Source organism: Heloderma suspectum, chromosome 5, assembly GCF_057233095.1.
Source record: "Heloderma suspectum isolate Gila_16-S chromosome 5, 16-S_ref, whole genome shotgun sequence".
NCBI classification, from domain to species: domain Eukaryota; kingdom Metazoa; phylum Chordata; class Lepidosauria; order Squamata; family Helodermatidae; genus Heloderma; species Heloderma suspectum.
The window spans coordinates 220018001-220042242 of record NC_139462.1 but is presented as its reverse complement, the minus strand read 5'-3'; positions in this window follow the sequence as shown (position 1 = coordinate 220042242).

The window sequence follows — 24242 nt, the reverse complement described above, 5'->3', positions numbered from 1 at the left end:
CACAATTTAAATGATGAAGAAGGAAGAGGTAATCTATACCAGCTCTATTTTTTAGAACTGCACTTCTTAGATCACGCAACTCTTTATTTAACAATGACAATGCTCGTGAGGTGGCATTTATGCTTTTGGCTAAGCTGCAAGCTAACCGGTTGATCTCCAGACCATTAGCCAAGGCTAAACCTGGAACCTCAACCAGTGACATTGCTAAGGCCAATTTTTCTGAGTCAGAATATAACTGCACATGACTATTACAATTTTTAGTTAGTTGGAGTGCTCGAGGCTGCCGTCGACGGATTTTCTCGGGCCACAGGGGAAGAATTGGCACTAGTTCAATTGGCAGCTGAGGCAACATGGGTGGTTATTAGACAAGTTGGCAGGAATGAATGACCAAGTGCGGGAACCACATGTTTAAAACCATCTATGAGGCTAAAGTATGTGGGCATCATTAAAAGATATGTTTTGAATTTTATTACAGTGGAAGGGGGCCAGGGATAGCTTTATATTTTCTGGAAAATTTTTGACAATTAAGCATTCGTGCACACGTAGTATTTGTTTCAGCAACGTTGGGGGTGCGTAGAGTGAACTCTGTAGGGGGTAGGATCTTTGCAACCACGCCCCAATTAGCATTTTGGGAATAAGTTAAACTTACACCATAAACTCTTAACATGGTATCTTTTTGAATTTTTCCAGGATGTCTACAGACAGGTATTAGGCAAGAGCTAATAAGCCTGTTTGCAGGTATACCTCTTGGCAAACAAAAATGTTTTATTTTCGTGATGTTAGCCAGGTGAAGCCAATAATTATCAGCAAATCACTGGGACAAACTTCTCCTTTTAGGGGCAGACCCCCCTTTTTGCACCTTATTAAGGAGACACAATGCAACACTACTAACACTACAACACGCATGTTTGATTTTCTTTGGGATCTGACCGTACGCTGGGCAGCTATTCACCTGGCAAGCTGCAGTAGGGTCTAGTCCCCTTCTTCAATTCTCCAGTTGCAGGTCTGACCGTACGCAGGGGGACAGTTTCCCGGTGTGTCCACAGTAAGGTCTAGCCTGAGTCTTTTTACTGCTTTTTCAGAATGGTTTTTAAGGGATTTTCAGGATTTCTGTTTATAGTCTACTCTCCCCCTCTCGCTCTCTTGACTCGTGTCCAATGTATCCAGGGTTTAACTCTAGCTGCTTTCATAGCTGCGGGGGTGGAAAGTATAACAGTTTTCAGTCTTCTCTATCTGGGAGTCAAAGGGTTATTTTTCTTTCTTTAACTTATACTTTAACTCTTGGTTGGAAAGGATGAACTTTTGTGATGGGAATGGCTTATTTTTTAAGGCAAAGCGACGCTGGGCTTGAAGAACTTTGCTCAGTGTTTGGACTTCTTGTTTAAGGCTAACGTTTGCTTGCTCTTGATGCCGCTCTAGTGTCAATTATGAAGTCAATGTCACGGCCCCTTTCAAGCTGTTTTCTCTCTCGCCCGTTCTGGCCCCTTTGGTTTTCTCTTTTGTATTTGATTTATTTTATTTGGGCATTCATGCCACTAATGTCCATCTTGTTCACACTGGGCACACTGGTTCTTTTTTAAGAATCTTTTGCCTTTGCCGGGTCTTTTTCTTTTCCTCGCCCACGTCTTCTTGGGCCTCTGGGTTGAGGGGGGTATACTGGCGATAGGCATCTAAAAGACGCTCCAAGTACGCTCTGGGGCCTCGGTGGCACCTTGCAGCACTTTAGACACCTTGGTCATGTTGCAGAACCCAGAGTCAGAGAGACCACGGAGTGAAGGAAAAAGAGATTCTTTATTTAACGCGCGGGCTTAAGGCTGGAATCGTTTCCAAAGAGCCAGAAGCCCCGAAATACATCAGCACATTGGTTTTATAGACATTGTGACACATATGAAATGGCTCCTCCTCCCCCTCCTGCATGGGGTTGCAATCCTCAACATTTCTTCTCTTAGCACTATTGTTTATAATACAAGAACTGGGCTATAGGGTAGCCATGATAAGGAGAGAACAGAAGAGAACAGCAGAGAACAAGATATACAATTGTATGACCTTTGACAAGATAAGGAATTCCTGTGTCTCATCAGCTTACAACAATATATTTAAAGGAGAAAGAGCTCAGCAAGAACATGAAGCATGAGACTGCATGAGGCTACTTAGTCTGACCCCCGATATGGCTGCTACATTCCCCCCTTAAATGCATAATTTCATTACAATTATAGCATTTCTGATAACCATACAAAGCTTTTTGTGACATACATATTACTTAGCCTATTGTTGGGCTATTAGAGCGTAGAGGGCAGCAGTTTTACTAGCTGAGACATAAAACAGATTGGTTAAACAGCTCATAAGACAAGGAACGCAGAGACATAACAGAACTTTTATGAACAACACTGGTAGAATTAGGATGAACAATGCTTTTAAGCTAGCTAAGATCTGGAAGCCAAAGGGTTAACTAATTTAGCTAATTGTTTTGTCTTATTGTTTTGTTAGCTACTATATTGTGCAGCTTGTTGATCTGTTCATCTACAGCATTGCCATTATCAGTTAAGTTAAAACAATAGAGCTTTTGGTGTGTCTCACAACTTAAATGATGAAGAAGGAAGAGGTAATCTATACCAGCTCTATTTTCTAGAACTGCACCTTTTAGATCACGCAGCTTTTTATTTAACAATGACAATGCTCGTGAGGTGGCATTTATGCTTTTGGCTAAGCTGCAAGCTAACCGGTTGATCTCTAGACTATTAGCCAAGGCTAAACCTGGAACCTTAACCAGTGACATTGCTAAGGCCAATTTTTCTGAGTCAGAATATAACTGCACATGACTATTACAATTTTTGGTTAGTTGGAGTGCTCGACGCTGCCGTCGACGGATTTTCTCGGGCTACAGGGGAAGAATTGGCACCAGTTCAATTGGCGGCTGAGGCAACATGGGTGGTTATTAGACAAGTTGGCAGGAATGAATGACCAAGTGCGGGAACTACATGTCTAAAACCATCCATGAGGCAAAAGTATGTGGGCATCATTAAAAGATATGTTTTGAATTTTATTACAGTGGAAGGGGGCCAGGGATAGCTTTGTATTTTCTGGAAAAAATTTTGACAATTAAGCATTTGTGCACACGTAGCATTTGTTTCAGCAATGATGGGGGTGCGTAGAGTGAACTCTGTAGGGGGTAGGATCTTTGCAACCACGCCCCAATTAGCATTTTGGGAATAAGTTAAACTTACACCATAAACTCTTAACATGGTATCTTTTTGAATTTTTCCAGGATGTCTACAGACAGGTATTAGGCAAGAGCTAATAAGCCTGTCTGCAGGTATACCTCTTGGCAAACAAAAATGTTTTACTCTCGTGATGTTAGCCAGGTGAAGCCAGTAATTATCAGCAAATCACTGGGACAAACTTTTCTTTTCAGGGGCTGGCCCCCTTTTTGCACCTTATTAAGGAGACACAATGCAACACTACTAACACTACAACACGCATGTTTGATCTTCTTTGGGATCTGACCGTACGCCGGGCAGCTATTCACCTGGCAAGCTGCAGTAGGGTCTAGTCCCCTTCTTCAATTCTCCAGTTGCAGGTCTGACCGTACGCAGGGGGACAGTCTCCCGGTGTGTCCACAGTAAGGTCTAGCCTGAGTCTTCTTACTGCTTTTTCAGAATGATTTTTAAAGGATTTTCAGGATTTCTGTTTACAGTCTACTCTCCCCCTCTCGCTCTCTTGACTCGTGTCCAATGTATCCAGGGTTTAATTCTAGCTGCTTTCATAGCTGCGGGGGTGGAAAGTATGACAGTTCTGAGTTCTCTCCATCTGGGAGTCAAAGGGTTATTTTTCCCTCTTTAACTCATACTTTAACTCTTGGTTGGAAAGGATGAACTTCTGTGATGGGAATGGCTTATTTTCTAAGACAAAGCGAAGCTGGGCTTGAAGAACTTTGCTCAGTGTTTGAACTTCTTGTTTAAGGCTAACGTTTGCTTGCTTTTGATGCTGCTCCAGTGTCAATTATGAAGTCAATGTCACGGCCCCTCACAGTCAATGTCACGGCCCTTCTCAAGCTGTCTCCCTTTTCGCTCATTCTGGCCCCTTTGGTTTTTTCCTTTGTGTATTTGATTTATTTTATTTGGGCATTCATGCTACTAATGTCCATCTTGTCCACACTGGGCACACTGGTTCTTTTTTAAGAATCTTCTGCCTCTGCCGGGTCTTCTTCTTTTCTTATTTCATCCATGTCTTCTTGGGCCTCTGGGTTGAGGGAGGTATACTGGCGATAGGCATTTGAAAGACGCTCCAAGTACGCTCTGGGGCCTCGGTGGCACCTTGCAGCACTTTAGACACTTTGGTCATATTAACTGACTTCTTCATACCTGCTTTCATGGCTTTTAACAGCAGGGTTTGATACTGGGTGAGGCGCTCCAGCCCAACTTGTGTTTTGGGATTCCAGCGAGGGGGGGATTTATTTACAAGGAGACTTTATTGGGTAACTTACAGCACACAGGTGTACTTAATGGTTGGATCAGACAGCTTCTCTGAACCACGAGCTATTGGGCTAAATGGGTTATTTATACCATACATGTTACCCATGAGGCAGCACAACACTAGCAAGCATTTTCAGCATAGGCTAGAAGTGTTTGGTTCTCAGGCACAGCTTTCTGTAAACAACTTCGCTTCCCAAAGTGCTTGATAACACTTTTTATTTATTAGTATGGGAAGACAAATTTTTTCTCTTTCTTTTGCTTTCTTTTTTTTTTGCTGATCTGCCTGTATTGCAGATTATGTTTCAAACTTTTTATATAAAACTTTCTGATCCATGCACCAGCCTTGTCTCTTTATTTGTCTTTTTCAAGTTAAACTTACTTACTTAAACCTTTCTGCCTTACACTAGTCCCAATGACACACATTTGGGATAGGTTCTTCTTCTCCTTCTAGTTAGATTTTCTTTATCTTAAAGAACTATTACATTATTGTGGCTACTTTACCCCAGGTAATAAGCTCCAGGCACAATCAGCTGTTTTTAATTTACCCTGGGGGCAACTATGGCCACGCTTCTTTTCTACAAATGTTTTTTCTTTGCCTTTTGCCTTTTCTTTTTCTCTCTTCTCTATCTGTCTTCTACTTTCTGTATTCCTTCTTTTCTACTTGCTTTTGTCTTTTCTCTACTTGACTTTGTCTTTTCTCCTCGTCATCCATTGGGAACCACACTTAGTATCATTTGGAGTTGCAACTAACACTAATCTGCAAATATCACATATATTTTATGATATTTAAGAAATCATAAAATATACACAACAAACTTTTTCTGCAATTTAACACAATGAATGGAAAGCACTTCTTGCATTGTAAGGCATGATGGAGCAGATCCAGCAATTATACTGCTCTTCTGGCTGAAAGCTCAGGGCCCATTAAAATCAAGGGACGGGCATACCCACACACACAAGGAGTTCTAGGTCACCATTTTTGCATCGGCAACTCTATGCTGCATGAGTTCTAGCAGAAGGAAATTTAAAAGTTATAAATCAAACTCAGCCTGCTGTACACTGAGCTGACTACAAACACAGACACACGGTCCACAGCGATGAGAGTTCAAGTTTATCAAAAGCTTCACAGCACTGTCCGTGGCAAGTTTTTGACAATTTAAAATTTTAGTTCATGTGCAGAGTGTCTCTAAAAAGCCCAGATGATGATGGAGGCAAACAGTGAAGGCTCTGGGCAATGAAGATGCGATGTTTCCAGCAAAGGCTCTCCACTTTTGCATCAGTTTAAAAAGGGAAAGTGTGGCCCTACACCCCTCCTGACAGACAAGGGCCTTTAACTTTTTAGCAAGGCCTCTGTCTAAACAGAGCGGCACAGCTCAGCTCTCTAGCCATGACACTTTAACTTGGGCAACTCCTCTGTAAATTTTATTTTACTTCTGTCAGGTTCTCTCACAGACATTTTAAAAACTTAGTCTTTTTTTTTTTTTTTCTTCTAACCTGCTACACGAAAGCACTGAAACACTGAGTGCCGAAACTCAGGACGCTGGGGGGTGATGGGCATCGCCTTATACTTGCATTTTTCAGGCAGCCATTAATCTTCGGGGAGGCGGTGGGGTGATTTGCAGGACTTCAAAGGCAAGCTTTTCCATTTGTTTGTATTTATAAATCTCAAGCTTAAAACAGGACACGATGAGGTACAGGGCAGCCAAATTCTTGCTTTGGCACGGGCAACAAATAACTCAGGTTAGCTTTTTTCGCTGGGGTCTCAAACAGGAAAACAGTCTTAATTTAAAGTTGTAACATCACTGACAGCATCAGCCAGCCAGCTACACAGATCTCATTGTTTTTTAAGACAGTTGCTCTAATATCTTTTTTTCTTCTCAATCAGGTTGGGTCTCCCAGCTTACACAGTTTATTGCAGCTTTCAGGAGCATGGTAGTAGCGCGATTTTGGCTTGGCCAGGAACATGCTGTCTGGTTTCTCGGTCTCTTCAGCACACACACTTAGGCAGTGTAACACTGGACACTTAAATCAGTGAGATTTCTTTATTGCAGGGAATCTCACGGCAAAAGCTTAATGGTTACGCTCTTCAGAAATCATATAGCCGATGGTCAGTAGCTACAGGCTCTATGCAATTCTAACACAGTTCAAATCTAAACACGGTTACCTTGACAGAGATCTTCAGCGTGGTCTCTCCGCTTCATTCTGCTTTGGGACAGTCTTATGGCACACTTTTCACTTGAAGAGGGGTCTAGCCTGTGCTCTGGGGGCTGATTCTTCACCTTTATTTTCTATTTTGCCTTCATCTTCTGGGTCTTCATTTTCAGTTTCCATTTCTTAGGGATTTCATTTCAATTAGGTGAGGTGATGATGTTGCACAACTCAGAACTTTGTGGGCAATTTTCCTGCCCCCCCCCTCTCGGCGCGCTAGGCTACTTCTTCGGCCTTACACTCTCACGCTCCCACGCTTTGTTAAAAGCCAGACTGTCCTGCAACATTTCTCTAATTAACAGCCTCAGATCTTGTTCTTTTTTTCTCTCAGCTCGACCTTGAGCTTTTTTGCTGTTTTCTCTCTCTATTCTGAATCTTTTTTTTAAAAAAAAAAAACCCTTTTCTTTCTTTGTTTGACATACATCTCAAGGGAGTGCAAGTCTTGAGCAGTAGACGAGCTCGCCTCCTCTTTTTTGTGAGAACACATCTTTTTAAGGGTCACTGCTGATTTTATTAAATCTTCTGCCCAACACTTCAATTCTTCAGTTTCTTTTATTAATGCTGATTGAGGTGTAAGAGGGGAACCTCCCGATCCCGTAGAGATGAAAGTTTTGGCAGACAATATCTGGGAGTTGAGGACTGTAGCTGAAATCGGCGAATTACTGCCGGTGGGGCTTGAACCTGATGGCGACAGTTCTAAGTCAAAGCGAGGGGCAATGCCCCTGTAGGGGGGATGGCAGGGGCTCAGGAGCCACAGGATCTGGATCTCGACGGGGCGGTCTTACAGTAACATGGGCCCGTGGTGGAAGCAGGGCATAAGCAGGTGGAAACGCCGTTAGCTCTGCCAGATCTTTACACGAGGCTTCTAACACTGGTTGTAATTTCTTGGCCAATTTTTCTTTTCTGAGCACCAAAACTTTTGCCTGGGATTTTAGGCATTTCTTTAGCCATGGAGGAGAAGCACGGACTATGGAATCTCACGAGTTTATGTAGGGAAATTGGTCGGGGTGCCCAGGTCTCCCAACCACAATGGCATACACATGGCTGATTTTGCTGGGCTCTAAAGAGCCTTTAGTAGGCCATCCTACACCAAAAGACGGCCACTCTATTTGACACAAAGTCTGCAACCGTTGAGGATTTATGGGCGGGGGGTCCCCATAATCTGTACTAAAACCTTTCTTAAAATTTGCTAGCATACATCTCAAGGGGGTGCAAGGTTTGCTTCCCCCACCACCCATAGCCTCCCTCCTAAATTGAAGACAGACACAATTAGGGAATGGGGATTGGTCAGTGAGTAAGGGGTCTCACTGGCCGACACAAGAGGATTTTACACACCACGCACTTTGCTACTGGCCTGGGCACCCGGACGGTCAACGGTATGCGTCAGAAACCTCAGTAGCCACTCACACAATCATCAATCTCTCCACTGCATCCATATGTCCCTGCCACCCACTTTTCCCACTTTTTACCAGAGTGGAAAGCGGCTTCCCCAGCTTCCTCAGCTTCCTACTGAGTACTGGCGTGCTGGGTACTGGTGCCCACTCGGGGGTGTGATCAGGCCCCCCTTCTACCCGCAAGGAGTAGGTTCTTTTTGTATACGTATACCACCAACACTTACCTTCTTCATAAGGCGGGGCCCTCTTTTTTTCTGCCCAGTGGCCTTTCTCCCTAAAGGCGGGGCCCTCTTTTTCCCATATACTTGCCTTTCTCCTGAAGGCTTCCAATGTGGGTTTCAACTCAATTGCAGCTGCGATACAGGCAGGGCTCAAGTTCCTTCCTCCGCTTCCCAAGGTTCTCTTGCTGCTCGCTGCCGTTTGGGCGATCCCGGTGCAGGCTTTCTCCCATTCACTCAACAAAAAGGTCAGTGGCGCCAAGAAAGGGAGGCATGCACCGAGCTCGTCTTCCCGGTGCGGCGATCAAGAGCAGGCAACTGCCACCTGTCTGGCTTAGAACCTGCCACATCCGAGTCACAGCACCATTTATGTTGCAGAACCCAGAGTCAGAGGGACCACGGAGTGAAGGAAAAAGAGATTCTTTATTTAACGCGCGGGCTTAAGGCTGGAATCATTTCCAAAGAGCCAGAAGCCCCGAAATACATCAGCACATTGTTTTTATAGACATTGTGACACATATGAAACGGCTCTTCCTCCCCCTCCCGCGTGGGGTTGCAGTCCTCAACATTTCTTCTCTTAGCATCATTGTTTATAATACAAGAACTGGGTTGTAGGGTAGCCATGATAAGGAGAGAACAGCAGAGAACAGCAGAGAACAAGATATACAATTGTATGACCTTTGACAAGATAAGGAATTCCTGTGTCTCGTCAGCTTACAACAATATATTCAAGGGAGAAAGAGCTCAGCAAGAACATGAAGCATGAGACTGCATGAGGCTACTTAGTCTGACCCCCGATATGGCTGCTACAATTCCACAGGAAGGGGGCCACCACCCTGAAGGCTCTTTTCCTGGTGGAATCCAACGAGGCCATGGGTCCATGTGGAACTACCAGGAGCATGCCCTCTGATGACCTCACTGACTGGGCAGGTTGGTAAGGAAGGAGGTGCTCTCTCAGGTATCCTGGTCCCAAGTTGTTTAGGGCTTTGTACACTAGTAGTAATACCTTAAACCTGGCCCGGTAGCGAATAGGCAGCCAGTGCAGTTCCCTCAGCAGAGGAGTTGCACGCTGAAAAGAGGCAGCTCCCAACAACAGCCGAGCTGCTGCATTCTGCACTAGCTCCAGCTTCCGGACCAGCCTTAAGGGCAGCCCCACATAGAGCGCATTGCAGTAATTCAGTCTTGAGGTTATTATTGCCTGTACCACTGTGGTCAAGCGATCCCTGTCCAGGAGAGGCCATAGCTGGCGAACCAGCCGAAGCTGGTAAAAGGCACTCCGAGCCACTGTGATCACTTTGGCCTCCAGTGACAATGATGGATCTAGGAGTACCCCCAGACTACGGAGCTGATCTTTCAGAGGGAGTGCAACCCCATCCAGAACAGGCAATGAGCCTGTCTCCTGGACCTGTACAAGCTGTGGTTGCTCTTAGAAGATTGCACCCTCTGTCTTGATATATAATTTGTGCAATAAATCTCAGTATTCTAAGACCCTTCGGGCACAATCCTAACTTGATAGGTGGCTGCCTCTGAACTCAGAGGCGACTGCCTATCCAAAGCAAGGCAGGAGAGGCATGAGGAGGATCATTCCCTCTGCACCTCTCCTGTCTTGCTGTTTTTTGCTAGACAGCCGGGTGGGGGGCCGACCAGGAGAGGAAGCTGCCATATGACTACATGCAGCTCTACACACCCTGCCCTGGAACGCCCCCCAGCTCTGCCCCTTTTTAGTCGCTCTGTGCTCCGCTTGTGAGCATGGAGGACGGGGCTTCTCTGCGCTGCCTCGGAGGCAGTGCAGACGAGGGAGGCAGTTATTTTCCAGGAACCATCCTTGGAGCACGAGCTCCAAGGTTGGTTCCCAGAAATGAGCATATCCTATGGCCTGCTAGACAGTGTCCAGCAGCCATAGGATTGCTCTTTTAATTAATTTTCATTAGTATGTAGCACTCCAGAGCATATCATGAAAAAGGTAAACACATGTCATGGAATCGATTTCTAAAATTATAGCACAGCACAGAGAATCTGTCTTTAACAAATTCCCTCTTTACATACAAATTCAGTAACATCTCAGTACGGAGCAATAGCTACTTGATGCGTCCCACCTTTACTGCTCTCTAATATAACAAATCTCCAATGTGAAATACTGTTAATGACTCGTATAAAATTTCAATAACTTTAGTGCAGCAGTAAATCAAATTTTATTTTTGTACTTGAGAGTCACAGGGAAAGATATTCTCAACTCCTGTAATGGCTCTTCTAGTAGGACTAGAAGAGCCATTTCATTGGTCAATAAGAGATTTTTATGTAAATCTCTAAGACAATCCAGGCCAAATCTCATTAGCCCCAGGTCCCTCCCTCTTATCAAGTTGCCCATTAAATATTTTTACAATTTACTAGTTAAAGATCCTCAACCTGTTTGGTTATTTAGCAAATAGACATTTAAAAGCCTATGTATTTTAAGCAGGCTTCAAAGATCAATTATAGGTTACACTGACTGATCCATTCTTTGGAATGGAGTGTCGTCTTATATTACCATTGCAATCTACTACATTCCTTTGCAAGAAAATTCCAAATTCTTTAAATATCTGGAAACCAGGACAAGCTATACGATGCAGATATATGTACTTGAAGTGCATAATTTATTTCAAGCATGTGATTTGGATTTGGTTTGCCTTCTCAGTCAGCACAGACTATAAATCCCAAGCCATATGAGCAAAAACAACAGCTATAGCCCTCCATTTTAATTGTGTTCCAGAGCTTTGGCATTGCAGTGCATCAGACATTTGGTGCATATTCTTGTTGTACCATCTTTCAGCACTGTCACTGGATAGCTCAAAACAGTGATCCTCTATAGCTGTCTTACCACTCGTGCATTTTCAAAAAACCTTATGCTTGTAAAGATATTGCAAGATGTGGCTTTCATATTACTGGCTTGAAACAGTTCATACCTGCTACAGCGTTTTCCAGTAGTGCAGGGGTGGAAAATCTCAGCCCCAGGGGCCAATTCTGAGGTTTCACAGAAGGCCCCACCCCTTCCCCCCAACTTTCGTAGTTTCCTGACATTTGTGCCATTTTCCCAATTCTAAAAGGTTAGAAATGCCTCTCTAAAGGCTTGGTCACTAGCAGAAAGAGCTTTAGCTAAGATATGCTGCTATTTTTTGATACTGTGGTCCCACCCCCTTTGTCTTTGGCCCTGCCCACCACTGGAATGCAGCCCCTGGGAGCTTTTCTGAAATGGAATTTGGCTACAGGCTGAAAGAAGCTCTGTAATATTAGCCTCTTGGTGCCGTGTCCATACTGCAATGGTGATTATCTATCTCCTGATAGAGGAATCAACTAAGTATGGTGGAATCTGGCAGAATGAAATGAACAACTGAAGTTAATGAAGCAGGAAATTGCCTGCAGCAAGAAACTCTTACAAATTTGTCTCCACCACTAGCGAGAAGTCCATAACCTTTGGGAGCCTGTGGGCACATTTGGAATTCTGAGCAAGAGTTGTGGGTGGGCGCAAGCCAAAAATGGCAGCCATAAGGGAGAGGGAAGGAAAAGCCCGGCAACCAGGGTGAGGGGGGGAGAAGAGGCAAGCATAACATAAAAGGTAGGGGGATAGAGAAAAAAGAAAGCCCAGTAACATAAAAGGTGGTGGTGGGGAAAGGTTCCTCCTGTGCAAGCACCGGGTCATTACTGACCCCTAGAGGGACGCCGCTTGCGCTGGCGTTTTCATGGCAGACTATAGTGGGGTGTTTTGCCATTGCCTTCCCCAGTCGTGACTACCTTTACCCAGTAAACTGGGTACTCATTTTACCGACCTCGGAAGGATGGAAGGCTGAGTCGACCTGATCGGGGAGAAAAAAAGAAAGCCCACTAACATAAAAGGTGTGGGGGGGAGAAAAAAAGAAAGCCCAGTAATATAAAGGTGGGGGAGAAAAAAGAAAGCCCAGTAACATAAAGGGTGGGGACGAAAAAAAGAAAGCCCAGTAACTTAAAAGGTGGGAGAGGGAGAAAAAAAGAAAGCCCAGTAACATAAAAGGTGGGGGGGGGAGAGAAAAAAGAAAGCCCAGTAACATAAAAGGGGGGTGGGAGAAAAAAGAAAGCCCAGTAACTTAAAAGGTGGAGGGGGGGAGAAAAAAAGAACGCCCAGTAACATAATGGGGAGGGGAGAAAAAAGAAAGCCCAGTAACAGAGGAAGATTGTAGTGTGGAGAGAGGAAAAGAGCAGCAATGGAAGGGGACAAGGAGAAAGGAAAAGAAGTCCAACAAAGGTGGGGGGGGGAGGAAAGAATTGGAATCCCCCCACCCCTTGAAGCAACCATATCCTTGCAGAAGCAGCACACAGTGGCTTCTTTTTCTGCAACATTGAGACGACTTTATACATGGACTTCACCAGACGGTCGACACCAAAATCAGATTGACTACATCCTTTGTAGCCAAAGGTGGCGAACATCTATGCAGTTGGTAAAAACAAGACCTGGAGCTGATTGTAGTTCAGATCATTAACTTCTTATTGCACAATTTAGAATCAGACTAAAGAGAATAGGGAAGACCCACAGATCAGTTAGATATGAGCTCCCTAATATTCCTAATGAATATGCAGTGGAGGTGAAGAATAGATTTAAGGGACTAGATTTAGTAGATAGGGTTCCGGAAGAACTATGGACAGAAGTTCACAACATTGTTCAGGAGGTGGCAACAAAAAACGTCCCAAAGAAAAAGAAAACCAAGAAGGCAAGATGGCTGTCTGCTGAGACACTGGAAGCAGCCCAAGAAAGAAGGAAAGCAAAAGGCAACAGCAATAGGGGGAGATATGCCCAATTAAATGCAAAATTCCAGAGGTTAGCCAGAAGAGATAAGGAAATATTTTTAAACAAGCAATGCGCGGAAGTGGAAGAAGATAATAGAATAGGAAGGACAAGAGACCTCTTCCAGAAAATTAGAAACATTGGAGGTAAATTCCAGGCAAAAATGGGTATGATTAAAAACAAAGATGGCAAGGACCTAACAGAAGCAGAAGATATCAAGAAAAGGTGGCAAGAATATACGGAAGATCTGTATAGGAAGGATAATAATATTGGGGATAGATTTGACGGTGTGGTCAGTGAGCTAGAGCCAGTCATCCTGAAGAGTGAGGTTGAATGGGCCTTTAAGCAGCATTGCTAATAACAAGGCAGCAGGAGATGACGGTATCCCAGCTGAACTGTTTAAAATCTTGCAAGATGATGCTGTCAAGGTGATGCATGCCATATGCCAGCAAATTTGGAAAACACAAGAATGGCCACCAGGTTGGAAAAAATCAACTTATATCCCCATACCAAAAAAGGGAAGCACCAAAGAATGTTCAAACTATCGAACAGTGGCACTTATTTCACATGCCAAGTAAGGTAATGCTCAAGATCTTGCAAGGTAGACTCCAGCAATTCATGGAACGAGAAATTGCAAGATGTACAAGCCGGGTTTCAAAAAGGCAGAGGAACTAGAGACCAAATTGCCAATATCCGCTGGATAATGGAGAAAGCCATGGAGTTTCAGAAAAACCTCTATTTCTGTTTTATTGACTCTTCTAAAGCCTTTGACTGTGTGGATCATAACAAATTGTGGCAAGTTCTTGGTGTTATGGGGATACCAAGTCATCTTGTCTGCCTCCTGAGGAATCTGTATAACGACCAAGTAGCAACGGTAAGAACAGACCACAGAACAATGGACTGGTTTAAGATTGGGAAAGGGGTACGGCAGGGTTGTATTGTATACTCTCCCCCTACCTATTCAACCTGTACGCAGAACACATCATGCGACGTGCTGGGCTTGATGAAGCCAAGGCTGGAGTTAAAATTGCTGGAAGAAACATTAACAGTCTCCAATATGCAGATGATACCACTTTGATGGCTGAAAGCGAGGAGGAGCTGAGGAACCTCATGACGAAGGTGAAAGAAGAAAGTGCAAAAGCTGGGTTGCAGTTAAACCTCAAAGAAAAAGAAGATTATGGCAACCAGCTTGATTAATAACTGGCAAATAGAGGGAGAAAACGTGGAGGCAGTGACAGACTTTGTCTTTCTAGGTGCAAAGACTACTGCAGATGCTGACTGCAGCCAGGAAATCAGAAGACGTTTACTTCTTGGGAGGACAGCAATGACAAATCTTGATAAAATAGCGAAGAGCAGAGACATCACACTGACAACAAAGGTCCACATAGTGAAAGCAATGGTATTCCCCGTAGTAACCTATGGCTGCAAGAGCTGGACCATAAGGAAGGCTGAGCGAAGGAAGATAGATGCTTTTGAACTGTGGTGCTGGAGGAAAATTCTGAGAGTGCCTTGGACTGCAAGAAGATCAAAGTAGTCCATACTCCAGGAAATAAAGCCAGACTGCTCACTTGAGGGAAGGATATTAAAGGCAAAACTGAAGTACTTTGGCCACGAGAAGACATCATGAGAAGACAGGACACCCTGGAGAAGATGCTGATGCTAGGGAAGTGGAAGGCAAAAGGAAGAGGGGCTGACCAAGGGCAAGGTGGATGGATGATATTCTGGAGGTGACAGACTCGACCTTGGGGGAGCTGGGGGTGGCGACGGCCGACAGGAAGCTCTGGCGTGAGCTGGTCCATGAAGTCACGAAGAGTCAGAAGCGACTGAACGAATAAACAACAAATTGGTGGATAGCCTACTCATGCTCCGCCTTGTCTTTGTTCTGGTTGGTCAGAGGCATGCAGAAGGGAACTTCCTGTTGAGCCACACTGTTGCTATGGCAGCAGTGGGATGGGCAGGAGCTAGAGTGACTGTGAAGGGAGCAGGGAAGGGACAGTCTGGTGGGTGCTGGGGAATGTCTCTGCAGGCACATTGTTGTCTGCAGGTGCCAGGCTGGAGATCTGAAGTATGTTAGGATGCTCCAAAGGCCCATATTTGGGAATCAGTTGTCTCCAATCCCCACAGTCAAGGAGCTCAGCTTGCTTCAGCAAGGCCTGTACAAGAACTTCATTTCGGTTCACAAACTGTCCAAACTTACCTCATCCGCAAACGCAAACAGGAGCACATTTTTCGAAAATGCAATTTAATTTTTTGGGGGGAGCAGAGAATGTTAGAAGCTTTTGCCCATGCAAGTAAGAGGAGTAGATTAAGTAAATCTAATTGTGACAGAAGGTCATGTGACGGGGGATTAGGTTTCCCCAACCGACTCTACTACCATGCAGCACAGTTGGGCCAATTACTGTGGATAATCCATGATGAGGTTAAAATCCCACGGGTGGAGATGGAGATGGAGACCCAGCCTCCTCTGTCAAAAGGTTTCCCATTTCTTCCCATTATACAATGATTGCAAAGCTGCATAATCCATGTTTCAAAAACTTCTATGTCGGTCTGGTCAATGTGTGTTAAGAAATTGGCTCCCATCCTTTTCCCCCTGCTACCAATTCTCGATCACCCATGTTTTCATCATAGTGACAAATATAAAAAGCATTATGGTTGGGAATCTAAAGGTATATACTGGATTAGAGATCTGACAGCCAATTACAGAAAGGGAATTGCTCTACTAATTGGAGGAGATTTGTCCCTCTTGGCTACAAAAATTTAAGATAGTGTCCCTTTTTAGACATGTTGTTGCTAAAGGGGTGGCTTCCCATACCCTGATGAAATTTGAAGAACCCTGTGTTCAATCAGAGGAGTTAGGGAAGGAGATCCTATCAAAATTACACTTTGTTCCACCACACGGGACTTGTGTGGTTTAAAAACTGTTTGGGAGGCAGATTTGGTATCTTCAATATCTGATGCAAGCAGGAAAGCACTGTGGTCACAGGTCCCTCTCTGCACCATTTCTGCCAGGCTCAGAGAGAATGCAGTTAAAGTTGTCCATAGATGGTACTATACCCCACGTAGATTACATCCTATGTACTCCACTCTTTATCTCCTAACTGCTGGTGAGGTTGTAACACCATAGGCTCTTGTATGCTCCAGGGTTTATGTGTTCTGGTCTCAGATTTTTGGAATAATTTCAGACATTATATCTCAGCGTGTTAGTCCTGACCCACTACGTGCTTTATTATCCATTTATGACAAGGTTGGCAGAAAAATAAACTATAAGGACTTGTTAAACTTCTTGTTAGGAGCGGCCCATTTAGAAATTACTCAGCATTGGAAGTCGATTGCAGGTTTTAATTTACAAGGTTGGCTAACAAAAGTTTGGCAAATAGCTCTGGCAGAGCATCTGACACATCATAGCAGACTTCTTCAAGGAATTAGCAAAAGGGACTGTTTTATTGACATTTGGTCTCCCTTCTTTGCATTTGTGAATAGAGGTGTTCCTGAATAGACATTCCTGGAGAGCCAAAAGTCCCTTTGGAGGGATTTTGTTTATTAAATTTTGTTAGTTTGTTTGTTTATTTCATTTCTATACTGCCCAATAGCCGAAGCTCTGTGGTACCAAATTTGTTGGTACCATAGAATATCTTTAAGTTCCCAAGCTGAAATTTGATTATTTTCTGTGAGTATGCATTGCATTTATATTTTTATGTGATGAGTTTATACATTTTTAAAATAAAATTTAAAAAGAAAGAAAATACATACTTTGAAATGCATTTGTTTTTTTTGTTTTTTTTTAAAGAAGATGCATTTTCATACTTTGGCCAAGGGGTGGGGGGATGCGCTTCTGAAAAATGCACACAGGAAGGAATGTGTAGTTCTCCCATTCAAATTGTGCACTTTACCTATTTGAATGAACCAAAAAACAGGTTCCAAATGAAGATGGGAGTGAGACAAATCAAGCTTCAAAGTGAACTTCAGATAAATTTTGGTAAGCTAAAACATCCCTGATTCTCCCATCCCTAGCTTCAGTCACCCCCAATTTCTGCTGCTCCACCAGTTTCCTCAGCTGATAGAGATCAGAGTAAGACTGACACAGGCCATGCTGTCTGCACAAGTGACTTTCTTGGATCAGGAAATGGGGGAAATATATATTGTTCCCACCCCCAAAGGGAAGGAGTCCCCATGTTCATGGGTGTATGATATGGTGTCCAAGCGGGGCTCTGGGAAGCTTGAGCCATTATTAGTTTAGATCAGCCTTCTCCAACCTGTTGCCCTCCATATGTGTTGGCCTGCAACTCTCATACTTCCCAGCGAGCATGGCCATTGGCTTGAAGAGCAGTTTGCTCTGAACATAAGAACATAAGATGAGCCATGCTGGATCAGACCAAGGGTCCACCTAATCCAGCATTCTGTTCACACAGTGACCAACCAGCTGTTGACCAGGCAGGAACCCACAAGCAGGGCAGGAGCACAACAGCACCCTCCCACCCACGTTCCCCAGCAACTGGTGTACATAGGCTTACTGCCTCTGGTACTGGAGGTAGCACATAGCCATCAAGACTAGTAGCCAATTTAATCATCTCTGCTTGATGATTAAATTTATACCCACTTACTTGGAAGTAAGCCCCATTGGATTCAGTGAGACTTACTTCTGAGTAAATACACATAAAGTTGCATTATATATCTGCACCCTGGACTACCCCTATCTGTGCTTGCTGTTGCTCCTCTATCGACGCTTATCCAGACTACAATATATCTTTGAAAAAGCAGTGTAATGCAGAGATGAGAGTGTTGGGTCTGGATGTGAGGAACTCAGCTATAAAATATACAAAGATGTCTTGGCCAAGTCATTGTCGTCTAGCCTAGCCCACCTCACAAGTTTTTTCTGGGGCTAAAATAGCATTATTAGCTCCTTGGAGTAAGGGTGGATATAGATAAAACAAGCCAATTCCCCTTTTCTTGATAAAACAAGCCAGAATTATGTTCCTTTACGAAAGCATTACAGATTTCTGTGATGTCTTCTCCCTTGAGAAAGGAACCCATGAAGGCTACCGTGACCCCTCCTCCCTGCCCAAGTAAATAGGAAACAAAATGATAGCAAGTAATGATGACCTAGCCCAAAGTACAATCTATCTGATACCCCAAAGGCACCTCTCTGCTTCTTTAATGCAGATAAATCAGCTTGAATGTTCTTGTCTGCGATTTGTGCCCTTGGTATCTACATTTTGACTCATACACATAGCCTCTTGCGTTTTTCTACCACCATATGCTTCCCTGGCACATTGCCCACTCAATTCCTCATATCCTTGCCCTTAGGTAAAAAGCTGCTTCATATCATACATTAGAGGAGGTCTCTCCTTGTTGCATTCTGTGTGACTTACACATTGCTGTTTTTGCTGTAGGAAATCAAGGCAGATGCGACCCTACACACACCCCTAAATGCACTGTGAGTTCTCTGGCCATTTACAGCACAGGACTCCTGCTGCTCATCCTGCAACTAATTCTGCTCTTCTAAACCATAATCAGAACTATGTGGAAGCAGGTAGGAAATGCCATGGCAGTAATATTAGGCAAATAGCAAGCACAGGACCTAAACCAGTATTGTCACCATCAGTTGCTGCTGCAGCTGCAGTGAGCCACTGGGAAAACCTGCTGTACAAACACACCACCTAGCCCCAGTATTTGCCTGAATGCAACCTTGCCTTGAATACAAATGCTCAACAAAGAACTTCATTCAGAGCTCAACCATCAGTTAACCCAATGCAATAGCACACACACACAAAGGCGAACAAATGAGTAGTGCCAATAAAGTGAACTGCATGACAAGTCACACCTGCTGAAATCCCCTCTTTTAAAGAATTATAGGTGCAGGAACCCTGTCCTCTTTTGCATCTGACCACCGTAGTAGTAGATGTGGGTTCAGTTGCAAGCTAGTCCTGTGATGCAGCAGCCACATTCCAAAATCTGCATGGATCAGTTCAACGTGCATTTTTAATACATGACCCATCATATGAGCTGGCCTTCCTGAGACAGGAAATGCTGCACCTGCAGAGCATCTTTTTTTACTCAGCATTCTTTAGGGCACAATCCTGTGGCCGCTAGACAGCAGCTAGATGACCATAGGATTATTTGGTTTTTGGGAACTCACCTCGGAGCCAGTGCTCTGAGGCCGGTTCCAGAAAACTGCCTCTCCACCCCCACCACCTCGTAAGAGGCGTGGTCATCCCTGACTCTGCGCTCATAAGAACAGACAGAGCAGGGGAAAAGGAGACATTCCTGGGGGCAGGGATGGCAGAAACATCATTATGGTGCTTCCTATGCACCGTCTGGCCTCTTTGCCCCCACTCCAACTAGACAGCCGAAATTGGCCATCTTGTCATGAATGCAGGGTGGCCAGAGCACGGAGGAGAAGATCCCCTCTATGCTCTGCCCCCCCTGCATTGGATAATCAGTCACCTCCGAATTTGGAGGCAGCCGACTATCCCCATAGGATTGTGCCCTCCATGAATGAGAATGTTTGTGCAGGGTGGAATAAGACAATCCTTTCAATGAACCAGACAATAAAGAATTGGCTGACATTGGAATGTGTCCTTGTGGATCCAATCAGTAAGGGAATGTGGATAAAGAAATAGCCCGATACTAACTATATTTGCTTCTTAAATGTCATTGATTTCAATATGATTGATTTCCAAGAATACATGGTTAGGACTGCAGTTCTAATACCCTATAAAACAATCCCACAGAGAGGCCATGCAGATCAGCAAAGGGGATTGTACAGGTATGGTTGCCAGCTCACTGAAGGCACCATTGAAAAATTGATGACATGTAGATTGGAACAAAATATTGGAGGATGAAAAGAGAAAAGCTGCAGAGGTCTCCAAAAGTAACTTTTCACAAAACTGGCAGCCTAAGGCCGCAGCTCCAGATAAGGCTGGGACGGGGCAGGGTTACTAACCCTTGAACAGGCCCCCTGCTACTATGCTGTTGGCAGCAGATCTATCTGCAACAACTATCAGGTGGATCCATTTTACATCATAGCTATATAAATATTATCACCTACTAATTGCTGCAGCTCAAGGCCCTGTTAAAGGAATAGCAGCAGGGCAGAGGCGCAGACTGAGGTTCAGTGGTAGATCAAATGCTCTGCATGTAGCCATTCGCAGTCAGAAGAGGCAGAACTTGGCTCGAAGTAATCTGGCCTGGTGTAAAGTAGCCACCTATACTCCCATACCAGTTGAAAAGTTGGCAAAAGGGTTAATTTCTATGCACCTTCTAGAAATTAACAACCCAAAGCCACAGACGCTGGTCATTTCTGGCTGCTGCCTTTAACGATGGTTTCCTACAAATGAATGGACTGCCTAGTAATATGCAACTATGAATCAAATTGAAACAAGCGAGAAAAAGCGCACCAATGTCATTGCGCTGCTACTAAAGCCAGCTGTGCAGGAGAGCATGAGTGAAATAATGTTTATGTGCTCCGATGCCGTAAATCCTCCTCAATCTCTCTGGGGAAAACTGAAAGTCATCCTTCCCATCTGTTATGGTCTGTCACAGGAGGAGCTGCTCCTCTAAGAATTACTGGGCTCCTGATCACCTGTCCCAGTTGCGGCTGCTTCCTAGGAGACTCCTGTTCTTTAGGCTGAGTAAGAGGAAGCGATGCTTTAAGACTGGAGTACCTGTAGGGGCATGGCTCTTAGAACTGAGGTCACCGTCTTTTCCTTTTTTTAACTAGCCCCGCTGCTGTGTCTTTAACAGCAGCTTGAGACACCCAAATTAAGCAGGTAAAGCTGTTCCCATCAGTTTTTCTCCATGCCAAGAAAAGCTTCACTAGCTAAGTATGTAGGTATGTGTCAACTGTTCTTAAAGGCCCAGGAATGACGCAAATAAATTAATAGAATGAAAAAAATGAGTAGCTTGTCTTACACTGGATTTTTACATGGGCAGCCAACCTGCACAGCTGATTCTGCAGATGTGGGCATTTCCTGGAGCATTTGCATGGCTACTCTTCCAGGTCCCCTTTTGGTTCTTTGATGCAGAAGTAAGTATTCGACTTCCACTTGGCTCATTGGGCTATCTGGCCAGTGGCTCCCGTTCCTGGTCTCAAGCTGCTGATCATTCAGACAAGTGCAAGGTCAACATGGGCTCAGCCTAGGGCACATGAAGTTGTGATTGAGGTTTGTTGGTGCTGAAGATGTGCAGCCATTCCACCTGGAAACACCATCCATAGTTCAAGCTCCGAGGTTCAATCCAACTGTTTTGTTCCTGGGAAAAAAAAAACTCAGGCAGAAGAGGCGAGGACAGCAACCCACGTGAGAAGTCTAGTTGTGCAGAAGAGAGAATTTCAGCAGGTGTAGCTTGTCATACAGACTACACCTGCTGAAATTCTCTATTCTACACAACTATTGAAGGCGCAAAACCCTGCCTTCTTTCCCATCCCTGTCCTCCTTTCCCATCTGGCCAATGTATCTGGAGGCCCACTGCTGCTGCTCTCGAAAGAGTTTTGCATGAACCACTGGCTTAACCAAGTGTAAGGCAGCTCATCTCTCATTTAAGGAGTATAATACGTAGCAAGAACTTTCCCTCACATGTCCCCCCCCCCATTGCATCTCCAGGGGTCACCAGAAAAACAAGCTTGGACATTCTCCAGGTGGGCCCTAGCATTTGGCAGAGCAAGGCAGCTGCCTCAGGCAGCTCATTTTGGGTGTCAAGAAAAAGCAGCATTTGCTGCTTTTTCACCTCAAGCAAGAAAATGTATTCAGCCAGGCCTGCACATTCTGTATTTGTCTTCATCAGTGGAAGCTGGGGCCTTCAGCGTCTGTGGGACAGTGAATCCAGCCTGCTCCAAGTTTCAGTCAGAACCAGTCAGAACTCTAAAGGAGCTATCCAAGTTGCGGAGCTCCTTTAGAGTTCTGGCTGGTTCTGACTGAAACTTGGAGCAGATTCACTGCCCCACAGACGCTGGAGGCCCCAGCCTTCACTGGTCTTCATACAGATCATTTCTACAACACGTCCTCTGTCCACTGGAGACACTTAAGTTTATTTTCCCACCCAGAAAGCAAAAGACAAGGCTTGTATCAAAATGAATGGGTCATTCAGGCATGTAAGATTCAGTATAGGTTGCTTGACTTTAGGATCTAAGTGAACTTTGCTTACAATAGCTCATCTTCTATATCCCCGCTGCTGTTTCTGAATCTTTGCAAGGATTAGCATTACAAGTGAAGCCAGCCAAACATGAAAGGATGGAGATGATAAATTCATGGCTTAGCTGGATTTTTCCCCATGCCAGCTCAAGCCCAGATTAGTATCACTCAGAAAGTTCCTTGAACCATCACAGGTAAAGGGCCTAGATTTGCTGACTTTGTAGAAGGAGGTGGGATTTATTCCTCTCTGTGACAATCTCTCACTTTATTATTGCTTCATCAATATAGATATCAATAAAAATAAGCTTGGGCTTCATTGATTCACAGGGATACCATAATGTTTCAGGTGCTTCCTCAACAGGTAGAAACTGAAATTTGTTATGCATGTAATCCAAAGCCAGGTAAGCACAGGGGCCATTCACAACAGCTGATGATAACCCGACCATCCTAGTTTTGCTAGGCCAATTGACACCTTTAAAGTTACTGCTGTTGTGAATAGTCTCTCTCTCTCTGGGCTGATCTACATTGTGCCCGCCATCGCAATGACTTGGTGTCCCATTGGGTTAAACGCTCTCGCATTAAAATGTGATTATTCACACTCACCCATTTTCCCCATTGCAGTGCTTCATCTAATGCGCAAGCTCAGTTCACACTTAAGCACTGTGCTGTTTTCCTGTGCGTGTTTGTCTGATCTCGGATGCTAAGCGGGGTCGGCCCCGGTCAGTAGTTGGATGGGTGACCGCCTGGGAATCAGGCTTCCTGCACTGAGCAGGGGTCTATCCCTTCAAATGAGACTAAGTTTTACCCCTTCCTATCCCCCGCTCCAGATGTTTTTTTAAAAAAATTAAGGCATTATCCTCGAAGAATCGGGGCTTCTCCGCGATGTTTTTTTTCCGAATTCAGGCATGATCTTTGAAGATTCAAAGTTGTGAAGCCCCGATTCACAACTTCGAATCTTCGACCTTTCTGCTCCTGTACTTGGCAAAGTGCAATTGAAGTTACTTCTGGGTAGACATGTTTAGCCCTCTGCTCTCCCCTTGCCCCCTCCCCACGCATTTCTCCCACCCATCAGTGCTGCTCCCAGCAGCCCATACCAAGTGCAGTTCAGGTCACACAGACTCCCAAACCGTGCTGAAGGAACCGTTTCCTCACAGGAAAATCCATCAGAAAAGCAGTTTCCAAATTATTGGATTTTGCAGCAAGAAACAGCATGCTTGCTACAGAGAAGGGCATGTGTCATATGCACATTTTATGCAAAGCAGTGTTCTCTCTCTGTCTCGTGTCTCTCGAAGTGATATATTTCATAAATCACTTTTTTGGTGATTCATAAATGGCCACTCTACAGGTTGATGGTACAATCCTATGCCTGTTTAGGTAGAAAACACTCCTACAATTCCCAGCATTCTCCAGCGAGCCATGCTGGCTGGGGAATGCTGGGAGTGGATGGACTTTTCTTTTTCTTTTTTTTGTCTAAACCTCCATAGGATTGTGCTCCGAAAGGCTCTTGTCTGGTAGCAGGGAAAGGAACAACCTCTGCCAGAGACCTTGGTGAGCTGTTGCTGGTCAAAGTAGAAAGTCTGGCTCACTTTTATATTTGTTATTAACTTTTGTATTTTGTATTTGTATTTATATTGACAAAATGGTATGACAGTATTAAGCAATTCCTTATGTATACTTTAAATATGATCAGAGGAGTGGGAAGAAGATGGTTTGCATGATGAATCATTCATCTAAGGATACTCTCCAATACAGAATCTCAGATATTCATCAGCCATTTGCAAACTGTCCCCAAACTCAACACAGCCAATGACCACGGGTGGGGATCATGCCACTTGCGGTAAATTTGTGTGTCGATAATCATGGAGGGCTTCTTCACATGGAGCTTTTATCCTGCTATTGAGATTGGTTAATTTTTAATTAATATTAATTTTCCAAATACAATAAAAACACGCACAACAAATGAACAAAAAAAACCCAGAAAAAAAATAAATAAAGTAAAATACATAAAGTTGAATTCTATTGGAAGAGGG